This window comes from Polyergus mexicanus, unplaced genomic scaffold (assembly GCF_030449975.1).
Source record: "Polyergus mexicanus isolate NDT 795.1 unplaced genomic scaffold, iyPolMexi1.0 SCAF_2, whole genome shotgun sequence".
NCBI lineage: Eukaryota > Metazoa > Arthropoda > Insecta > Hymenoptera > Formicidae > Polyergus > Polyergus mexicanus.
The window spans coordinates 1,284,244-1,303,577 of NW_027223322.1; the positions used below are offsets into that span (position 1 = coordinate 1,284,244).

Below are 19,334 nucleotides of genomic sequence, written 5' to 3' on the forward strand. Positions count from 1 at the left end.
GGAGCTTAACAGCAACGATGCTCGAAATATTATTGGTCGGAATATCGTTTGACATTAGGTGTAATGTACGGTGTAATACGCGGCTTAATGTGTAACTGAGTATGAATTATACGCTACAACAAAGGACTATTCCGCGCGCCGGAATTCGAAATGGCACTTGCATCTCGCACTGATTTATAACTGCACGTTCTGTGAAATGCAGAGCGAGTACTGTTAGAGCACTCCGGTGTTAACTGACAAGATTGAATTGACAATATGTATATATATATATTGCGCGTAAAGGGTGAGAGAGAAGAGAAAAGTTCGCCGCATCGGCGGCATTCGTAAATATTGTAAATGGCGAGTCTTAAAATGGATTCGCGCCTTTTTCAATGAAATCGGTCACGGTTCCACGAATTTGGAAAAATTTTCCGAATTTTGAGGGAACGTCGTTAAAACGCTTGCTTCCTGTGCGAATCCTGTCCGTCAATCGATTCGTGCGGAATTTGAACTCTTTTTTTTTTTTTTTACTCAAAACTTGTCAATATATAGGGTGGTCTATTACGAAATATTTGAATGGTTTTTTAAGATACAAAGACACAAAAAACTGTGTGCGTATGTAGAATCCAAATGAATCTCAACAGATGCGACATTTATTTTGCGCGTTATTGGCGAAATTCACATTTAAAAAATGCGAGATACAGATAACTTGGCAAAATGTTTTAAATTGAAAGCTGAGCATATGCAGAAGATGTAGCAATAAAATGCATACGCGACAGACGTATTGAGCGATTTATATATATCTTGAAATGGAAGTACGAAATGGAGGAAAAGATTTTATAAATATAATATATGAGATTGTGAAATAACACGGAAACGAAATATATATATATATATATAAATTTTTCTATAAATTAGTGTAATTTTGATTTTGAAATTTAACTTTCTTTTTTAGCATTTCTTAAAATTTAATTTTTAAGTTTCGTGAAGCATCTTTTTATCAAGTTCTTTTATTTTCATTTGGAAAAAATTTTGTATTTTTTTTGTATTTGTTTGCTAAAAAATATAATTAATTTACATATATAAAAAATATATATGTACATTGTATACGGAGAGAAAAGAAATTAACTTGCGCTTCAATTATCGCCCTTAATATTAATTAGTCCATTTTTCCTAATTGTGGATATTTAACAACAAAGCCTTTAACATCGTTTTTGTTTATACAATTTCACGTTGTAATTTTTCGACGGTAAAGAAATGGTGGGGAGATGAAAAGGCTGGCGTGTTAACGGCAAATCGAGATGATATCTCGACGTGTGGCGAAAAAAGCTACTGCGCCGTCGTCGGAATGGCGAAAATTTGTCTTAGCACGTATACAACATTGTTGCGTGCCGGTCACAATAATAGCGGCTGGAATTGCAAATTCGTCCCATGCCATTCTCACGAACTTCTCCATTCTTTTGCCCTCCATATTCTCTTTCTCTTCCCTTCCCTCTCTTCGCGGATAGTTCTCCTAAGTGAAAATTAATTCTTTCTTTATCTTTCCATTGCTGTATCGATTTGCTACTTACTAGTAATTATTAATAATGTCCCAAAAGTATATCAATAAAAACATAATAATTGAAATGATCGACAATAAATTAAAAACATTTGATAAAATTTATAGTATGTTTAAATTGAAATAATTATAAAAATTAATATCATAATGCGCAATTATGATTAAAATGAGATGATTATACGAAATGTGCATATATTTATTTTATTGTATAAGATAAATGCTGTAAATTTTATTTTATTTTAATCAATAAAACTTCACGTTGGTATAAATAGAGATGTTGATAGAATATTTATATTATTTGAGATTTTTTATCCGCGCGCGTTTGAGAATTGTTTCATAAAATTTTATATAAAATTAAAATTAAAATTAAAAATTTTTGATATAATAAACAATCAATTGATATAATGAAGAAAACATTAGAAAATAATATTTTCAAATATAATATTTAAAAGAAAATTATTGCGAGAGAGAGAGGAAAAAAGAGAAGGAGACAGAAACGAAACTATAAAAACTATTGTATTCAATCCGTTTAACAAGAATTGAAAATCGTTGATGTGCAACCGACATTTATTATGATTAAAATGAGATGATTATACGAAATGTGCATATATTTATATTATTGTATAAGATAAATGCTGTAAATTTTATTTTATTTTAATCAATAAAACTTCACGTTGGTATAAATAGAGATGTTGATAGAATATTTATATTATTTGAGATTTTTTATCCGCGCGCGTTTGAGAATTGTTTCATAAAATTTTATATAAAATTAAAAATTTTTGATATAATAAACAATCAATTGATATAATGAAGAAAACATTATAAAATAATATTTTCAAATATAATATTTAAAAGAAAATTATTGCGAGAGAGAGAGAGGAAAAAAGAGAAGGAGAGAGAAACGAAACTATAAAAGCTATTGTATTCAATCCGTTTAACAAGAGTTGAAAATCGTTGATGTGCAACCGACATTTTACATATAATTGTTATTCAATTAAAAATAATTGAAACGGCTTTTTGTTCTCGGATTTCGTCGTGCATTACGATGTTCGTTTAAAGCGAGCTTAAAAGTGCCGGATTTACATAGTAAAACGTTAAATTGAAAGGACACGGTGTTCACGGTCTCGCGTCCGATATCTGCGAATTTCCTCTGACGAATAATCGTAGCGGAATACAACATGCGGTTGAGGCCGAGTCCGGTTATCTATGCGCCAGGAAATTAACTCGATTGTTAACCCACATTCACGCACTCGATGTGAGAGATAGCGATGCGCGGATACTGTCTAGTAGAAGTTATGGCTTGCCTGCGTTCGAATTTGAATCAATCAGCCGCGAATCAAAATCATAGAAGCAATATTTGTCACACGATATACATATATATGATTTCCCGTGCGCTACCGCGATTCAAGATAATATTGTTAGGCGCTATATCGTAGATTGTAAATTGAATCTGCACGAAAATCGTGTTGAAATAAACGATTTTAACGTAGAAGTAAATCTTTGATATAATGCAGTAATTGGTAGATCTTTTCTAAAAGATTACATTTCACCGATCACTTTGATTTATTGAATTATTCGCTGTAATATATGGGAAAGTTAAAGTGATCGGTGAGTTATAAACTTTTCGAAAGATTTACTCAGTAATATTTTCAAAAGTAAAATTTATCTCAAGGCTTTTCAATGAAGAAGAATCTGTAGCTAATAGAATATTTGATAATTTTGGAATGGATTGTATCATAGTCAAAATTATCATATGCATGTTTCATAAAGTATTCAAGTCGAGAGCGAAATAGAGAACTCCATCGTGTTTTGCACGCAGTAAATCATAAGTTTAGAGTATAAATCAAAGTCCTTACGATGTTTTCATAACGGATAGCTCGACGATAGATGGAAAGTTGTACTTTCGTGAAGTAAATAGTGCGAGAAAGAAATGGCGGATATACGACAAACAATGCATACTAATAGCAATTGGTCGCATTAATCGCCGAATATTTTTAAAGAAAACACGAGTGACTAATAATTCAATTTACGAACATTATCGTTGAAAATTATTAAAATTGTTCTTTTGTTCCATACTATATTATGATCGGGGGATTAAAGGAAAATGGAGAGAAATTAAAAATATGAATACGATTTGTTAAGCGTGTGTTAAATATTTTCAATTTCACTTTTTTTTTTTTTTTTTTTAATTTTTTGCGAAGTATATAACCATTTTTTATATTTTTAAAATCACTTTTATTTATTTCACGCACATAAAAAAGAAAAAAGAAAGAAACAATTTATTTTTGGATTTATAAAATGAGAAGATCAAATATTTCTTTTCCCTCCATATTCCTAAATCGCGTTTTTACACTGATTCTCAAATTTTAATAATAATGGAATTAAATTATTATTCTCTTCCTTCTTTAATTTTCTTATTCCTTTATTAATATTGTAGCACAACAAATTTTCTGCAAAGTGATAGTCAAATATTCAATTTGTTTTTTTTTTGTTTTTTTTTTTCCATTACATACTTTGTGCCAAAACATTTATCATAATATTTCGTGTATTCTGAATTATAATAGCAAAATGCAACAGTAACAATGCGTTTCTCTATTTCACCTAAAATTTAATCGCAAAACACACTTGACGCGAATGCTTGACATATTATATCGATTTATACCGGAAGCCGACTACGTGGGCTGATATCGCGAAACTTTGCCGTATAATTTCCTATAACCGGAACGACTTTTCTCTTCAGAGGAAAGGACAAAAACAGTCGCGACTCGAATGCGCAAATGAGAAAAAGCGCGCGGTCAATAATGAGGATTTATATCGTCGCGGGACGTTATCTCACACTTTACAACTACGACGGGAGCACCCCCGGAGCACCTTTGTAGGGGTCGTGCTTAACATCGGGAGTCACGTGCCATTGCACGACCGGAAAGATAAGCTACGTGCTGTGCGCGAGCACGGATGAAGGGCGGATATTGCGCGTTTCTCGTATTCGAAAAGGGGAGATGGACCGGTTTCCTTGTCGTCTCGCATCTTCGGAGTAATGCGGAGAAAAGTAATAATCCTCTTATTTGCGTGCGTTGCCATTCGACGAGGTAGATCGTATTCACATTGCGCGAAATAGAGTTTGGTAACTGACGGGTATACGAATCGGATTATTCAGTTTGTATTGTTCTTGTATCGCGGCGATTCCGAATCATCTGTAGGAAGCTATTGCATTTTTCATCAGCATTATCCATTTGGGATTCGAAACTATCTTCAATCAATTTTGTTATAAAACAAAGTTCAAGATGTGCATACAATTTTAAGAGATATACATTTATTGTTATAATATATTAAAATAATTAAAGCGTGTCATAATAAATAAATAAATAAAAAAAAAATATATATATATATACATACATACATACATACGTACGTACATATATATTTAATAATAAAGAAATATATATATATAATTTATAATATAAATAAATAATTATTATAAAATATATATATATATAATATAAAATAAAAATTATAATATATCAACTATAATATATTATTATTCCAGTAATTAGTCTTATTTATTATTCAGTAATAACAATAATAATGTATTAAAAGATGTGACAACAAGGATTCGTGTAAAACGAGCTTCATAATATAGATCTTCGTCGCCTCTTGTATATCCGTTGCAATCTCATTATCTCCAAACGCAATTCTCGATGCAGAGATTTAGTTCGGGAATGATGCGAATCTGTGCACCGAAGAGTAAATAATCTCCCCTCTCATTATCTAATCCGGGAAAAGATACTACCGTTACGGAAAGGAGAGATGAGAGGTTTCGCCGCGGAAATCCGTAACGGGGAGTCGAGTCTGCAACATGAGAAAGCGGACGATAATACTGGCCTAAACGAGAAGAGGGAGAGACAGAAGGGGGTTAAGGGAGACGGAAGAGGGCTGAATTAGCGAGCTATGTAAATTAGGGACGGCTCTTTAGGCTCTTGTTTAATTTAGCAAACCTCTGCGTCAGCCACGGCACAGGATACACACGTCTTGCAACATTTCCTCTATTGTATAACCTTGTTTGTAAATTCGTGCGTGTACAAGTTACGTTGTATACATCTAGTATTGCCATATTTTCCCCCACTATATTTTGTATCTTTCGAAAAACAAACAGCCTCGAGAATATTAAAGGTGTTTGCGCTCAAAGTCAATTCGTACGCCATCAAAACATTATGAATATACATTATAATATAAATCACTAATACTGGCTAACAAAAGCCAATTGCATGTAATAAGCAATAAGCAAAACTAAAAATATATATATATACAATATATACATAACCCTATTAAAATTATGCTTTATTAATGTTTAATATATTCATTAAATTTATAAATTTCAATTTAAAGTATCTATTTTTTATATTGCGTGCAATAATGCATATTTTAATTTTTAAATATTTTACATTTTAAATATATTAAATATAATATAACACTTGAATTATAATACATGAAATAGTATCTATATACAAAAGATATAAAGGAAAAACATGTTCTCTATCAATAAGAAAGCGCATTTTTTTATATTTATAATAATTAATTTAATTTATTATATTTTAATTATATTTATAATAATTAAATATTTAAATATATATATTTATATTTTAATAACTGAATATATTTAGTGTTTTAATGATTTTTAGATGACACGAAGAGCGTTTATATTTTTCTTCATTTCATTACGATAACATATAATATTACTTACTAAAACAAATACATGCAATAGAGAGTTTTCAAAAGTTTTATATTTTATTAAATATAGTTTAAAAATTTGAGTTATATAAAAAAATTATGTAATTTTACCATTAATATATATAATTATGTAGTTCTGTTATTTAATATAATTTTTTAATTTATGCATATTTAATTGTAATTTCCGTTTTTATATATTTATAATTATTTTTTAACTGAAATAAAAATATTTCTAGATGTGTTTTGAGTTATATACGATGAAAGATGAGTTTTATGAGTTAACTTTGATCCTTAAACATAGAATACATTCGACTTCACTTTTCTTTCTCTTACTGGTCTCTCGAGAGCCAAGGGTTTTGCGAAGTCGTAAGTGTTCCAAAGCGAGAACAAAGCCACCGTTGCGTAAACTGTAAGCCGCCTGGATGGTAAACTTGCGAAATTGTTAAGCACTGGGACAGCCGACTAAAAGCTTCGTAAATCTGCCCGTTCGCGAAATTGCTTCAATCCACTTGTCCATCCACTTTGATCATTGTTAATATTCCTCAATAGAAACTCTATACACGGATATCATCGATAGGCACTGCTAATGGACAATGTGAATAAAACACGAGACGTTTCATGGGAAACATATAATAACGTTTACAATTATTTTGCGATAATATCGTGAAGATAAGATATCGGTTTTGTGTTTTCCTCAAATTCTATTCTCATATTTTCTTGACTCAATTATATGTATGTTAAACTTTTTAAGTTATGTTTGAAATCATTCTTTAAATTTACATATACATTAAATGAGAAAAATAATAATATTAAGTTAATTAAAAAAAAAAGAGATTTAAACTGCATATCTTAAATCAAAATTTTTCCAACTATAATTTTAAGTGGTTAATTGGAAAGAGTAGTCATGCAATCGAAAAACTCATTAAAATTAAATTAGCTGAGTATTTGCTTTTTATCGTTAGAAAGATATATATCAGTTGACATATATGTATAGTTGTATGTAACATTATATATATATATATATATATATATATATGTGTGTGTATGTATGTATTAAATGTGTAAATGACTAATTTAATACTTATTCATTAGAGTTATATTAAATCACACATTTACGTATCTGATTCAATTTTTCCTTTTTATATTTCATGCAAGAATTTTCAATTTTAAATGCTTACTTCGCTTTATACTTTTTGTTTTAATTTCATCCTCATTTGCTTTACATTACAATTTTTTCGCTTGTTTTTTATATTCTGTTCCTATCATTTTCCACGTGGCATTTTAAAAAGAATAATTTACTTAAATCACATTTCAATAAAAAGTGTAAAATAATCTATAGATAGTCAATTTTTATAATCGGTAGCTATATGGTGTACATATATATATAATCTGATTAATTGATTATCTGATTAATTTCTAATTTAATCTAAAATATTAAGATTTATTTGTAAGCGCCCGATACATTCTCATGGCATTTCAAATTTAAAAAAAAATGTTTTGATTTGAAATGTTTTGATATATTACTTTAATTTGTGAACTTTGTTATCAAAAAAAAAATTTTTTTTTAATTGAATTTATAAAATAAATTTAAAAAGTAAAGCTTTTAATTATATTGATGACTCTCAAAAAGGAGAAAAAATTCTCTATACAATCTTCTCAAATATAGACTTGTGTAAAACTCCTTGGAAAAATAAAAGATTTATTAATTTTTTTGCGGAATTTTTTAATATTCTGTAAGAGAACATATATGCCTGGTTTGTATTTCGATCCTTGCGCATATGATTTAAAGTGAGATGTAGGCAACAGGACGTGTGTGATGACTGGTGATTCGAGCTCTAATTAAAGAAAAGGTTGGTGTTTTAATTAAACCGATTCGAAATGCATGCCGTACGCACGTACGCACACGTGCGTATACGGTCGCTGTCAAAAGATTTAATCGAAGCGGAAGGAGAAGGATGACTCGCGCGAGCAACAGTTCTTCTAGAACCCCCTATACTACCGGCTGCTTTTAATTAAAAACAATTTGCCGAGACTTGCATCAAGTGCAGCGCGTCATTAAATCGCTCGATCTACATTGCGAACTGGAGTCGATCAAATCTGCGTTTTCAAAATACATTTTTTATATGCACATGTAACGATCATTTATCTAACATCTTGTTATTACTCACACGTCAACCACAACGAGTGGTGAAAAACAACATGGCAGTGCCTTAAAAGGGGTTAACGCGTCCCCCTTTATTTGCGTATTAATTATTTTAATGCGACCTCGCTCGCTTTGAGATCACGCATCACAATAGACTCGACGTAAAGGGATCCATAAAAAAAAGTGTTCCTCGCCGCGCCCACTGTCATATTTTTCGTCGTTTTCATATGCGTTAATATGGATCAAGGGTTTCTCCCAAATTATTACTATATAAGATTATATTCGCGAAACAATAAAATCGTCAATTAGTGAGACATTTATAGCAAAAAGTGGTGAATGAAAATTTAAAATAGGAAAAGAATATTAACAAATTTATAAATTTTATTGACAAGAGAGAAGAAAATATTTAAGAGGAAAGAATTTCTATAAGAATTTTTTAATATGGTTCATACTTATATATAATATATTGCAGAATATTTCCGTAATATAAGATATCTTTCAAAAATGGATATAATACTAAAAATAATGAAACAAGTTTAATAGTAATATTTTACTTTTGGGATTATACGTGTAAAATTTAGAGAACGCTCAGAAAAGTTCGAAAAAATGAGATTAGTTAAAACATGTTGTTTATAATATATAATACATATATATATATATAATAATAATAAATATATATGTGTAGTATATATATATGTATACATAGAAAATTTTTCTCGTTATTATTTTTTTAATATGATTGACATATACTTATAAATATATTTTACGTAATACGTTTGTGTATGTGATATAACATAATATACGTATTTCTACAAATTTTTAATTGTATATTCTCGCACATGCAAAAGGTCGGCTAAAATCAATATCGATAAAAAAAAATAGTAGTTTAATTATATACGGTTTGTAACAATTTGATTCTTTAGATGTTTATAAAGTATAAAAAGAATTAATTTCGCAAGTATTCATTAACAAGCACATGTACTAAAAGCATTTAATTAAATTAGATATATTTATCTTTATTTAGTTATTTTCTTATTTATCTAATACATGTTATATATTTAAAGTAACGTATAAAATTGATTAAGGATGAGCTAATTTTATTATCTTGCTTAAAAAACATAGATTAAAAATGTAAAGAAACAAAAGCCAAATAAATCTTAAGTTTAAATAAAGTTATAAAAATTGCGCTGAAAATATAAATTAATAATAAGTAAAATTAATCATAAAAGAAATCAAAATGTTCAAAAATGTTATTTTATCGTTAAAATACAGCAAATCGTATTAGAAATAAAATTTGGACATAAAAAGAATGCCCGAACATCTCTGTTGATACTTAAAATAGTTTATACAATTAAATTATTTAAAATTATACAGGTTATATAATTTCCACAAAGGTAAATCGAACAGATTGCTGATATTCTCTATAGGCTGCTTGTTTATTCAATCTAACACTGTTAAATTTTATTTCATGAAGAGTTCTTAAAACAGAGTTTTAATTTATTTGTGGAAAACTCAATAGCAATTTATAATAACATTTTTACAAAAACATACAAGAAACATGCATCATAAATAAATATGCGAATATTAGTAAAGAGACCGTACAAAAAGAGAAGAGAAGAGTAAATAAATCATTTATTTATTGATCGCAAAAATATATTGATGTGTATGTGTGGTCATTACCTTGAACGCTTGTATAATAAATTATTAATTTAGAAAATATCTAAAGTTTATATCTTCGATTAATTAATTGATTTATTCAATTAGTTTATTTAGCTTTGATTAAATTATCTGCACATTCCGCGGGAATGACGCGTAAATATCGGTTGCCATCATCACCTCAGAAGCCTGTCGATCGGTTTTATCGGTTGAATAAATAATTAGCTGCATTATTATCGTGGAAAACGGCTGTGTGCAATGAAAAACGGCAAAAAATCTTATGCAGCAAACGAAAAAAACTGATCGTTCGCTCGCCATTGTCTCGGGGGTTGATGCTTTTACTTTTTTTCTTTCTCTTTCTCTCTCTCTCTCCCTTTACCTTTTTATCATTCTCTCTCTTGTTCTTTATCCCTCTCTTCATTTCTCTCTCTCTCTCTCTCTCTCTCTCTCTCTGTCTCTGTCAAAACCATTCAACCGCAATTAGGATTATTTATTTATCGCGTTCGCAACGAGAGCTTCGATGAGTCGAAGGGTCTTTTTTTTCCCCTCCTTTTCTTTCTGCCTCTCTTTTTCTGTGATATCAATTTGCAATGTTGGTTTACGCAAACGTTTCAAACGCAGACAACCAGTTCCCACACGAATATATATATATATTTATGTCTTTAATATATTTAACTGTTTTATGTTCTTGATATGCAATGAAGCATATTTATAAGAACATCCGCTAAATGTCTTTGATTGCAGGATAGAACTTAAATTTTTGAACTCGTCTTCCAAAAATATGTGTATATTTTATAAAATGAAGATGTTGTGATAGAGCGATGATATATTTGATAGAGCGCCACATTTTTCCTCCTTTTCTGTTCTAGTAAAAAAAGAAATTTATTTCTGAGAAATCTTTTTGTACGATTGATAAATTAAATAACTTTATTTTATTATTTATTAGATATTAGTATTTATATAAATAATATATATACAATATTATGTTTTATGATATACAATATCAATTAATTGCCAAAAAATGTAACAAAAAGTTTTAGCAACGCTTATGTATTGTATAATTTCTGCAAGAAGATAGTTTTTTTTTTTAATTATTTTACAAACATTATTTTGTAATGTATTATATACATGATAATTATCAACATATAGAACGTCTAAAAATATTTTGTCATTCGTTCTTTTTCTTTTCGTGATTCTTCAATAGTGAAATTTTTCGAGATACGAACAAAGAGCCCTAGTCGCTAAAATGTCTCATCTAACCATTAATTAGTTCGAAGCTATACGAAAGTCTATAATTATAAGAAGATAAGTCTTCTTTAATCAAAATTTATTTTAGTAAAATATCTCAAAATTTATTTTATACTTCAGTCGTGAGATATGTCACTAGCTGAGAGATAATTTTTGCAAATAAATATTTGTTTATGAACTAAAAATATATCAGTATATAAAATTGTATCCATTGGCCAATATATGGACGTATTGCAACTTTCTGGAATGTTTTTGCTGCTCCGCTCTCTTTATCATCAAAATATACATAGTCGAGATCGAAGATTTTCCCCAAGATATGGTGTCTTATTTTTGAGAGAAGTTCAAAAATTTAAGAATTTATTTTTCTATCTCGGAATCAAAGTGACATTTAGCCGATTTTCTTATAAAATATAAGTTTTATATAAAAGTGTTACAGTTACTTAGTTTCGAGGAAGTTATTTTTTGAATCGCTTAGGTGGATTGCGTATGTGCTTGAGTATGTGTGCATGTATATATATTTTATATATAAAATAATCTTAAACTATAAAAAAAGTTTGATTAGATTATTAACTCTTTATTCTTTCTTTTTTCTATTCCAATTAAATTTATTTTAAAGTAGAGTATAATATAGAACATACAAGTACGTTGATAATTTCTGATATAATTTTCCAGTTTGCCGACAAATATATTTCTGGATGCAGTATTCAAAGAGAAAGGAGATAGAAATAGAAAATGAGAGAGAAGAGAGATAGAAAATCAATATTCAATCATATCAATTTTCATCCATTGAGAAAGTCGACAGTATTTAAAAGAAGCAGACCGATTGGTAAAAGATTTCTTGAATGCAAATGTTTATTTTTTTATTTATTTTAATTCAATTACAAAGCTTCGAGAAATAGTTTGGATAAACTAAAATTGAATAAAGTAAACGCAATTTAGATTTTGGCGGTAACTATTAAGAATTCTCTCATGTTAATTCAATTAAGTCATCTTGAAGAGAATGGAATTAACAGAACAAGCTTAAAACGATTTTTACATCAGCATAAATCCTATTTACATATCAATTCATTCAGAGCATTCTGGTAAAGATTTCAAAAAAAATATGCATTATTGTCAATGAAAATTAAACAGTATAATATTTTTAAAGTATTATTTACCGATGAGACCACTTTTATAAATTATAGACAAATAAACTTGAGAGGAATATACACTATTTGGAAAATGTATGATGGTTAAAAGAAATTGATTGAAGCAAAAACTATAGTCTCTTAATATTTGAAACGAGATCGCAAATAATAAATTAGTTGGGTTCTATTTTATTTGTGATATTAAATGGTGAAAAAACATATTTTTTATCAAATCAGCTCTCTTGAAACCTCTGATATATATCTCTCTTTCTCTCTTTCTCTCTCTCTCTCTCTCTCTCTCTCTCTCTCTCTCTCTCTCTCTGTCTCTTTAAATATTTACTATATAATATTTTGTTAGCACGAGAGCTGTTCAATTCATTTTCATATTTACACCCTCAATTTTTAATAAAAATTAATCTTTTGATTGTGGATGTGGACATGTGCTCAAAGAGAGAGAGAGAGAGGGAGAGAAAAACTTTTAAAACTGACATTATTAGATTTCCTTTCTATAAAAATAAAAAACAGAAAAGATGAAATAATGAATAAGCTAAGCTTGCGTTTTAAATTTATCAAAAGTGATAAAAAAATAGTGTAGTTTATTATGTTGCAGATTGTCTCAGACAATATCTTGCCTAAATGATATTATTTTAAACACATATGCTATACAATAAATGAAGTAAGTAATAATCGAACCTGATTTCGCTAAATTTTGAAGTTAAAATTATTTTAAGATTATATTGTAATAAAACAATAAATTTGTGATATTACTAGCATAAATTGTAAGTACTAAAAATCTTTACACATATAAATTTATAGAAAATATATTAGGGCTTTTTAATATAAATTACTATGTACAATATATTAAAAACTTTCAAAATTTTTAGAAAATATTGCATATAATAATATATATTACATATATACACATTTTTCTGAATCTTTTGAATAGTTTATAAAATTAAAAAAAAAAACTTATAAAAGATTTAAGAATTAAATAATTTTGCGAAAAAAGAAACGTATTTTTTTGAGTAATATATCTTTTTTCTTTACGATGGCCTGAAATGACGCTTTTTAAGAAATCGGAAGGATAGCGATTTGCGATAATGGACCATTAATCTGTTGGCGACAGCTGTTCCGATATCCAGGCAACTAATCGGAAACGCGAAGTGAGAAAAGTGAAGCAAAAAGATGCAATAAGAAATAAAAAAAGTGAAACTTTTATTAAGTTAAGCTCTTCGCTCGGAAGAATTCACACGATGTTCTGTTTTTACAAGAACATCTATTATTCAATTTTAGTCAAACATTCCAGCACTCTCTCCATTATTTTTCCAAGCCTGCATTATACATACAATATATGCATAATAGGTTAATCGATATTCCCACGTCGCGTCGTTTATTTTATTATAATGGAGAAAAAAATTTCTCTATAATATACATATAATATATATCAGATGAATAAATGATTATTCAAAGGTGTCCCTCCCACGCAGCTGAGAGCCAAGTTGTATTTTTAAATGGAAATAAAAAAAATATCATCAAGATAAAATTAAATGATTTTAGACACTTCACATTCCTAATAGTAATGTTACATTTTTTTATGCAACCCGATATTCTCTCATAGTTTTGTATAAAATGAGAAATTGCAACTAATGCATTCAAAAAAGTATGAGACTCTATTCACAAAAAAATATAATTGTAATTCCAATTGCATTTATACCCAGGGACATAAATAAAGATAAATAAAAATGTTAAGAGAGCCTAAAACTATTTAATTATACTTTGTGACATTTTTTTCTATCTCCAAATGTGTCAAAGACAGCTCCGTTTTATTACGTATTGAATAGATTTTGAATTGATTTTGTATAAATGGTAAAAAATAATATCATAATATATTAATTAAATTAGCATAATTAATTAAAATAATGTAACAATTTAATAATGCTTATAATTATTATTAATAATTGATAACGTGATATATATGTATCTAAAATATATAAATATGAAAATGTTTTATTCTTTTTCTCTGTTCATTCATAGTAGCCTTTCTATATTGCCTTATACTATTATTATATTTAAATAATACTCGAATTGTCTAAATTTGCTTTTGCTATTGCGTTACAAAATGTAGTAGTACTAATGTCAATATGGGGTAAACGTACTTGTAAAAAAAATAAAATAAAAAAAATTTTAAACGTTCTTTAAAAAAAGGCAAGCGTAACAAAGAAAAAATGAAAAATAAAAAAGGCTAATTTTAATGAACCTTACGGTTCAACAGATCGCAAAGTTAATACAAAAGAAAACAAAGCTACTTTTGGAATCTAAGAGCTGTAAGCTGAAGAGTACGCGGGAAGATTAATCGTAGGAGTTGCGCAGGATTAAAGCGAGTTTAATTTCGAAACGAATCGCCGAGATCTAATCTCCTCTAGTTGGCATCGCTGGGATATATCTTTCGTTGCATTGCATCGTATTTCGTATATATATTTCATCTTAAATATCGCTCCTCTCTCTGCTCGCGATATTATAGTTTGCGCGGGTATCTTCATCATACTTGTTATATTTGTCTTCTCTCTCTCTCTCTCTCTCTCTCTCTCTCTCTCTCTCTCTCGTTCTTCCTCTCGTTTGATCTCTTTTTTTCTTAAATCATCTCGCAGACATTTACCTCTCTGTCACTGCATATTATGGCGTAATTTGCAAATTCTACTCTTAATTGCTGCCGGCGAAAATTCCATTGTATATGCACCTTCTACTTCCCACTAAACTTATCCTCGCTAATAGTTATAGATGAACATTTCGTAGCTCTAATTTCTTTCTCAATATTTTTCGACAGAATATTAAGACATTGTAATTTATAATTGAAAACTGAGTGTAATAACAGCACAAGTGTAAAAATGATATTTTGGGAAAACGAGTTTAAATATTTTAAATTAAACAATTTGAATAGAGATATAAATTAAGAGAAAAAAAATTTAGCCATAAAAAAATAATTCAACGTAATATTTACATCATAGCTGTTTCATTCATTCGTTATATATAGACCAATAATAAATAATATTGATAATATAAATATATTCGCATAATATTGTATAATCCTTTATTGCAATAATTCTAATAAGATTAATTTATCTTTTTTTACAGATACGAAAGATATTCGAGTACAGACACGACAGTGATTTCAGTGAGAGATCTTCATCATACAGTTAAGTTTATTGAACAATTATTTGATATAATAAAAATTTTCCCATTTACTGTGTAGAAGTTAAATTATGATTAAACAGCTGACTTTAAAATAAACCTACGAATTACAAATAACAACGGTGTTTCAAGAAAAGTCTTGGAAGCTTTTATTTTAACGTTGCATTTTCTAAAGGAGACATAGAAACATAATAGGGCTATTCATTTTAACTGTACTTTCTTCCTTTCTTCCTGCATTTCCTTCCTGTATTTGACGCAGAATAAATGTGTGTTTAAGCTTTAGGGAAAGTGGAAAAAAATAAGTAGCACAGAAAATCCACCAGACTCATTGTTACAACCGGAGTTTCTCACAATTGCAAGATGCATATAATGCTTTCATAATAAAGCAAGGAATTTTTATTATCATAATCAACTCTTAGTAGCACTATAAATCAACAAACTGATAAAGCAATATATGTATATTTGACTGATTGTGTAATGTATATAATGTATATGATAAAATTGCGAACGAGGTAAAATCGTATCGATTATTGAATCAAGATCGATTAATGTCTCCCGTCGTTTTTGTTATCGATCTCTTGACTTTGGATTGATATTTTTTTTTTCTTCAAAGTAATAATATAATTAATTTCTTATTTTGAATTTAAATTTAAGTCTAATATACAGAAGTAAGTGTATAATATATTTTTTTAACTTTTTCTATATATGAAAATGTTAATTAATTTTTTTAATTAATCAGGCATCAATCAATTATATTTCTTATTAATTAAACATAAGTTAATTGTTAATTTATTTTATCAATTACATCCATTTCCATTAACTAGAAAGAAGAAATACATGGTCATCTATATTTCTTCAAATTTTCGAGATACATTTTGGAATTGATTAGGAAGAAAAGGGATGTGAAGGTGTAGCATCGGCGCATTATGCGCGGAAGTTCGTCCAATAATCGTTCGTCTTGGCGAAATTACGACGCTGAGGATGGCGTTATCTCGCCGCTTACGACTTAAATCACGCGTCTCACGCTTTCCCCCGCCCCCTCCCCCCTCCCCCGCCCTTGCCCCATTTTTGTTCGGGAGTCCCTTAATTCCACCTCGCGCGCAGGAATTACCATCGTAGCCATGCTTCCGGTCTCTTCGGGGTGCTGTCTTCGTTCCCGCTTGCAGGAAATCCTCCCGGCTGTGAAAGCCGCTGTCATACCCGCGGCCTAGATTTACCTTAACGCAGGTCACCTTCCTTCCTGAAATGCATCCTACGGGGAATTAAATACATGATATTAAATGCAGAGTGCAAACAACCCCCCTCTACCCCGTAGCTGAGAATCACGGCTTTACCCTCATAACTTTTGAGGCAAGCTGGGATTGTAAATCACGTTTTCGAGCCGACCATGATATCTTACGATGTATTTAAGATTTGTCTTAATCTTAGGCATTAATATTGAACATTATCGCGATTTCTCTACTTGAGCTTGATTATATTATTAAATTAGTAAAGATGATACTTGATTGACTTGGATTTAATTACTAATGATGATTGATGCATCCTTCACTTGATTTTAATTAATGAGGCTTGATATTTAATTAGTTTTAATTTGTTTCTAGGAAATGATTAATATTTGATCTGGATCGAATTAATAAATATTGAAAATTAAATTAAAATATATTAGAAAATTATTATATTTAATATTTGAAAAAGTATTGAGGAATATGATATTGAATTAAATTGTTATAAAGAAATATTGATTGAATTCAATATAAAACCTATGAACATTTTATTTAAGAAACCATAGATTTATCTAGCTATATATATATATACATACATACACATATACGATTATTTTGTGAAAAAATTAAAAAGTAATATACCGATTTGCTTCAATTTTAATTTTATTAAAATATTTTTATAAGATTTTTATAAAATATTAATAAAAATGAAGGATATCCCTTAAAAAATCAATAAAGGAAAAAAATATATATATGTTATTGTATATCAAAAAATGTAATATAAATAAGAAATTAATATATTGCGAAATATTTGAAAGGCGATTGAGAGAGAATTCTTACTAATATTTATCTATCGTAAGACGCTATTAAGGAATATAAATATTTTCTACTACCGTTAAGCAAAAAAAAAAAAAAAAAAAAATTCCATCTTGAACATACAATATTAACTGCACGATCCTCGGCGGAACGACTCAACATATACGCGCAGAAACGTACTCGGAACCAATATCAGATTTTGCTACATTCTTTTTGTAGAGAAATATGAAAAAATTACTTTTGCTAAAAGAAACGAAACCGATCGATTTTTTTTCTTTTTTCTCTTTTCGGCTTCTTTTCGCATGAACGCGTCTTTTAGGAACACAAATTTTATATTATGTGCGTTGTTTTGGACAACAAAAATTCGGTGATTCGTGAAACAAAATCACGGTATAACTGAAGAACTTTATATGAAACCTTTCGCTTTTTAACTTTCTTAAAATAAACAAAATCTGCGTACATTTAAAAAACGATCTAGTATTTAAAAAAGTTAAGAAGAAAGATATAGGGTATCTGAAATGATGCACTAAACTTTAGGAGGATATTCTAGAGGTCAAAATAAAGCTTTTTTCTATGAACATGGGTCCGCAAATGAACCCTCGTTCGGGGCTAGAGGCCTCTAAAGTTTGGGGAAAAAATTAAAAATTGGCTGTATTTCAGGAAAAAAAAATGGTAGAAGGTTGAAATTTGGTATAGCCTAGTAAATTGTGAAGTAAAGTAAGCCACTAAACTGAAAAAATAAAAACCTCCGCCGACACATTTTCGAATTTTAGCTCGGAGAGGGATTTATTTGAGAGGGACCCATGTTTATAAGAAAAGAAAGTCTTATTTTGACCTCTAGAATACGCTCTTAAAGCTTAGTGCATCATTTCAGATACACCCTGTATATATATATATATTGAATAAATTTGTTATTTATTATTATTTTTATTATTGAATCTATTTATTATTATTAATATTATTTTCGATACGGTTATATTATTGTTGCAAATTGTTGTATTGTTTTCATTTATTTCATCAATTTTTTGTTCCTACTAAAAAAGATCATCGGTATACATTTGAATATATTTGAGATAGACTTGAAAAATTCAGGTTTGATTCGCTTAGGCAGCACTCCGTGGTAGAGAAATCGACTTACACGCCTTTCTTTCGATGCAGGAAAACCCAGCCTAAGGTCCTCAGGGAACGTAGTATAGTTTGGAATGCTTCAAAAGCAGGTCGAATTTCCAACAAAGGTGCAAGCATGTGTACAGATATTGAGGAATTGGAAAAAAATTCGCTTCGCAAAACACAATCGTCTTGGATCGCATTTTACTGCTCGTAGATTTGATTGCGTTTGATTAGATTTTATATTTGGTCAAATATAATAATCTCTCTCTTTTAATAAAATATTCTAGCAAAATCAGATATATAAAATATATATATATATATATATATATACGTAGAACTTCTTTTTCTATATAAATTTTAAAAATTTAATACTTATATATTTTCTCTAATTTTTTTATAAATAGTTAATTTTTTTATAAATAGAAATTATAATTAATAAATTAATTATAATTTCTCATAAGTGTTTTAATTTAAACATAAAGCAGTCATAAATACTTTATTTTTCGCAAGGCTTAATAATGTATCGTCTATTTCGTATTCGTTAATATCGACAATTT

The 19,334-nt window shown here is 28.8% G+C and overlaps 1 protein-coding gene and 1 long non-coding RNA gene across 10 annotated transcripts in view; one reads left to right on the forward strand and one right to left on the reverse strand.

Moving 5' to 3' along the window:
- The window catches only part of Con (leucine rich repeat protein connectin), a 122,753-nt gene that overhangs the window by 91,707 nt on the left and 11,712 nt on the right, over positions 1-19,334 (forward strand). For 8 of the 9 annotated variants that reach the window (XM_070313375.1, XM_070313407.1, XM_070313380.1 and 5 more), the window contains one exon: positions 15,572-15,632. The exons of the other annotated variant lie outside the window; for it this stretch is intronic. The gene's annotated coding sequence lies outside the window, so the exon portion shown is untranslated. The remainder of the gene's footprint in view (positions 1-15,571; positions 15,633-19,334) is intronic. 9 annotated transcript variants of the gene reach the window in all.
- The window catches only part of LOC138942937 (uncharacterized), a 105,778-nt gene that overhangs the window by 65,619 nt on the left and 20,825 nt on the right, over positions 1-19,334 (reverse strand). The window lies entirely within an intron of this gene.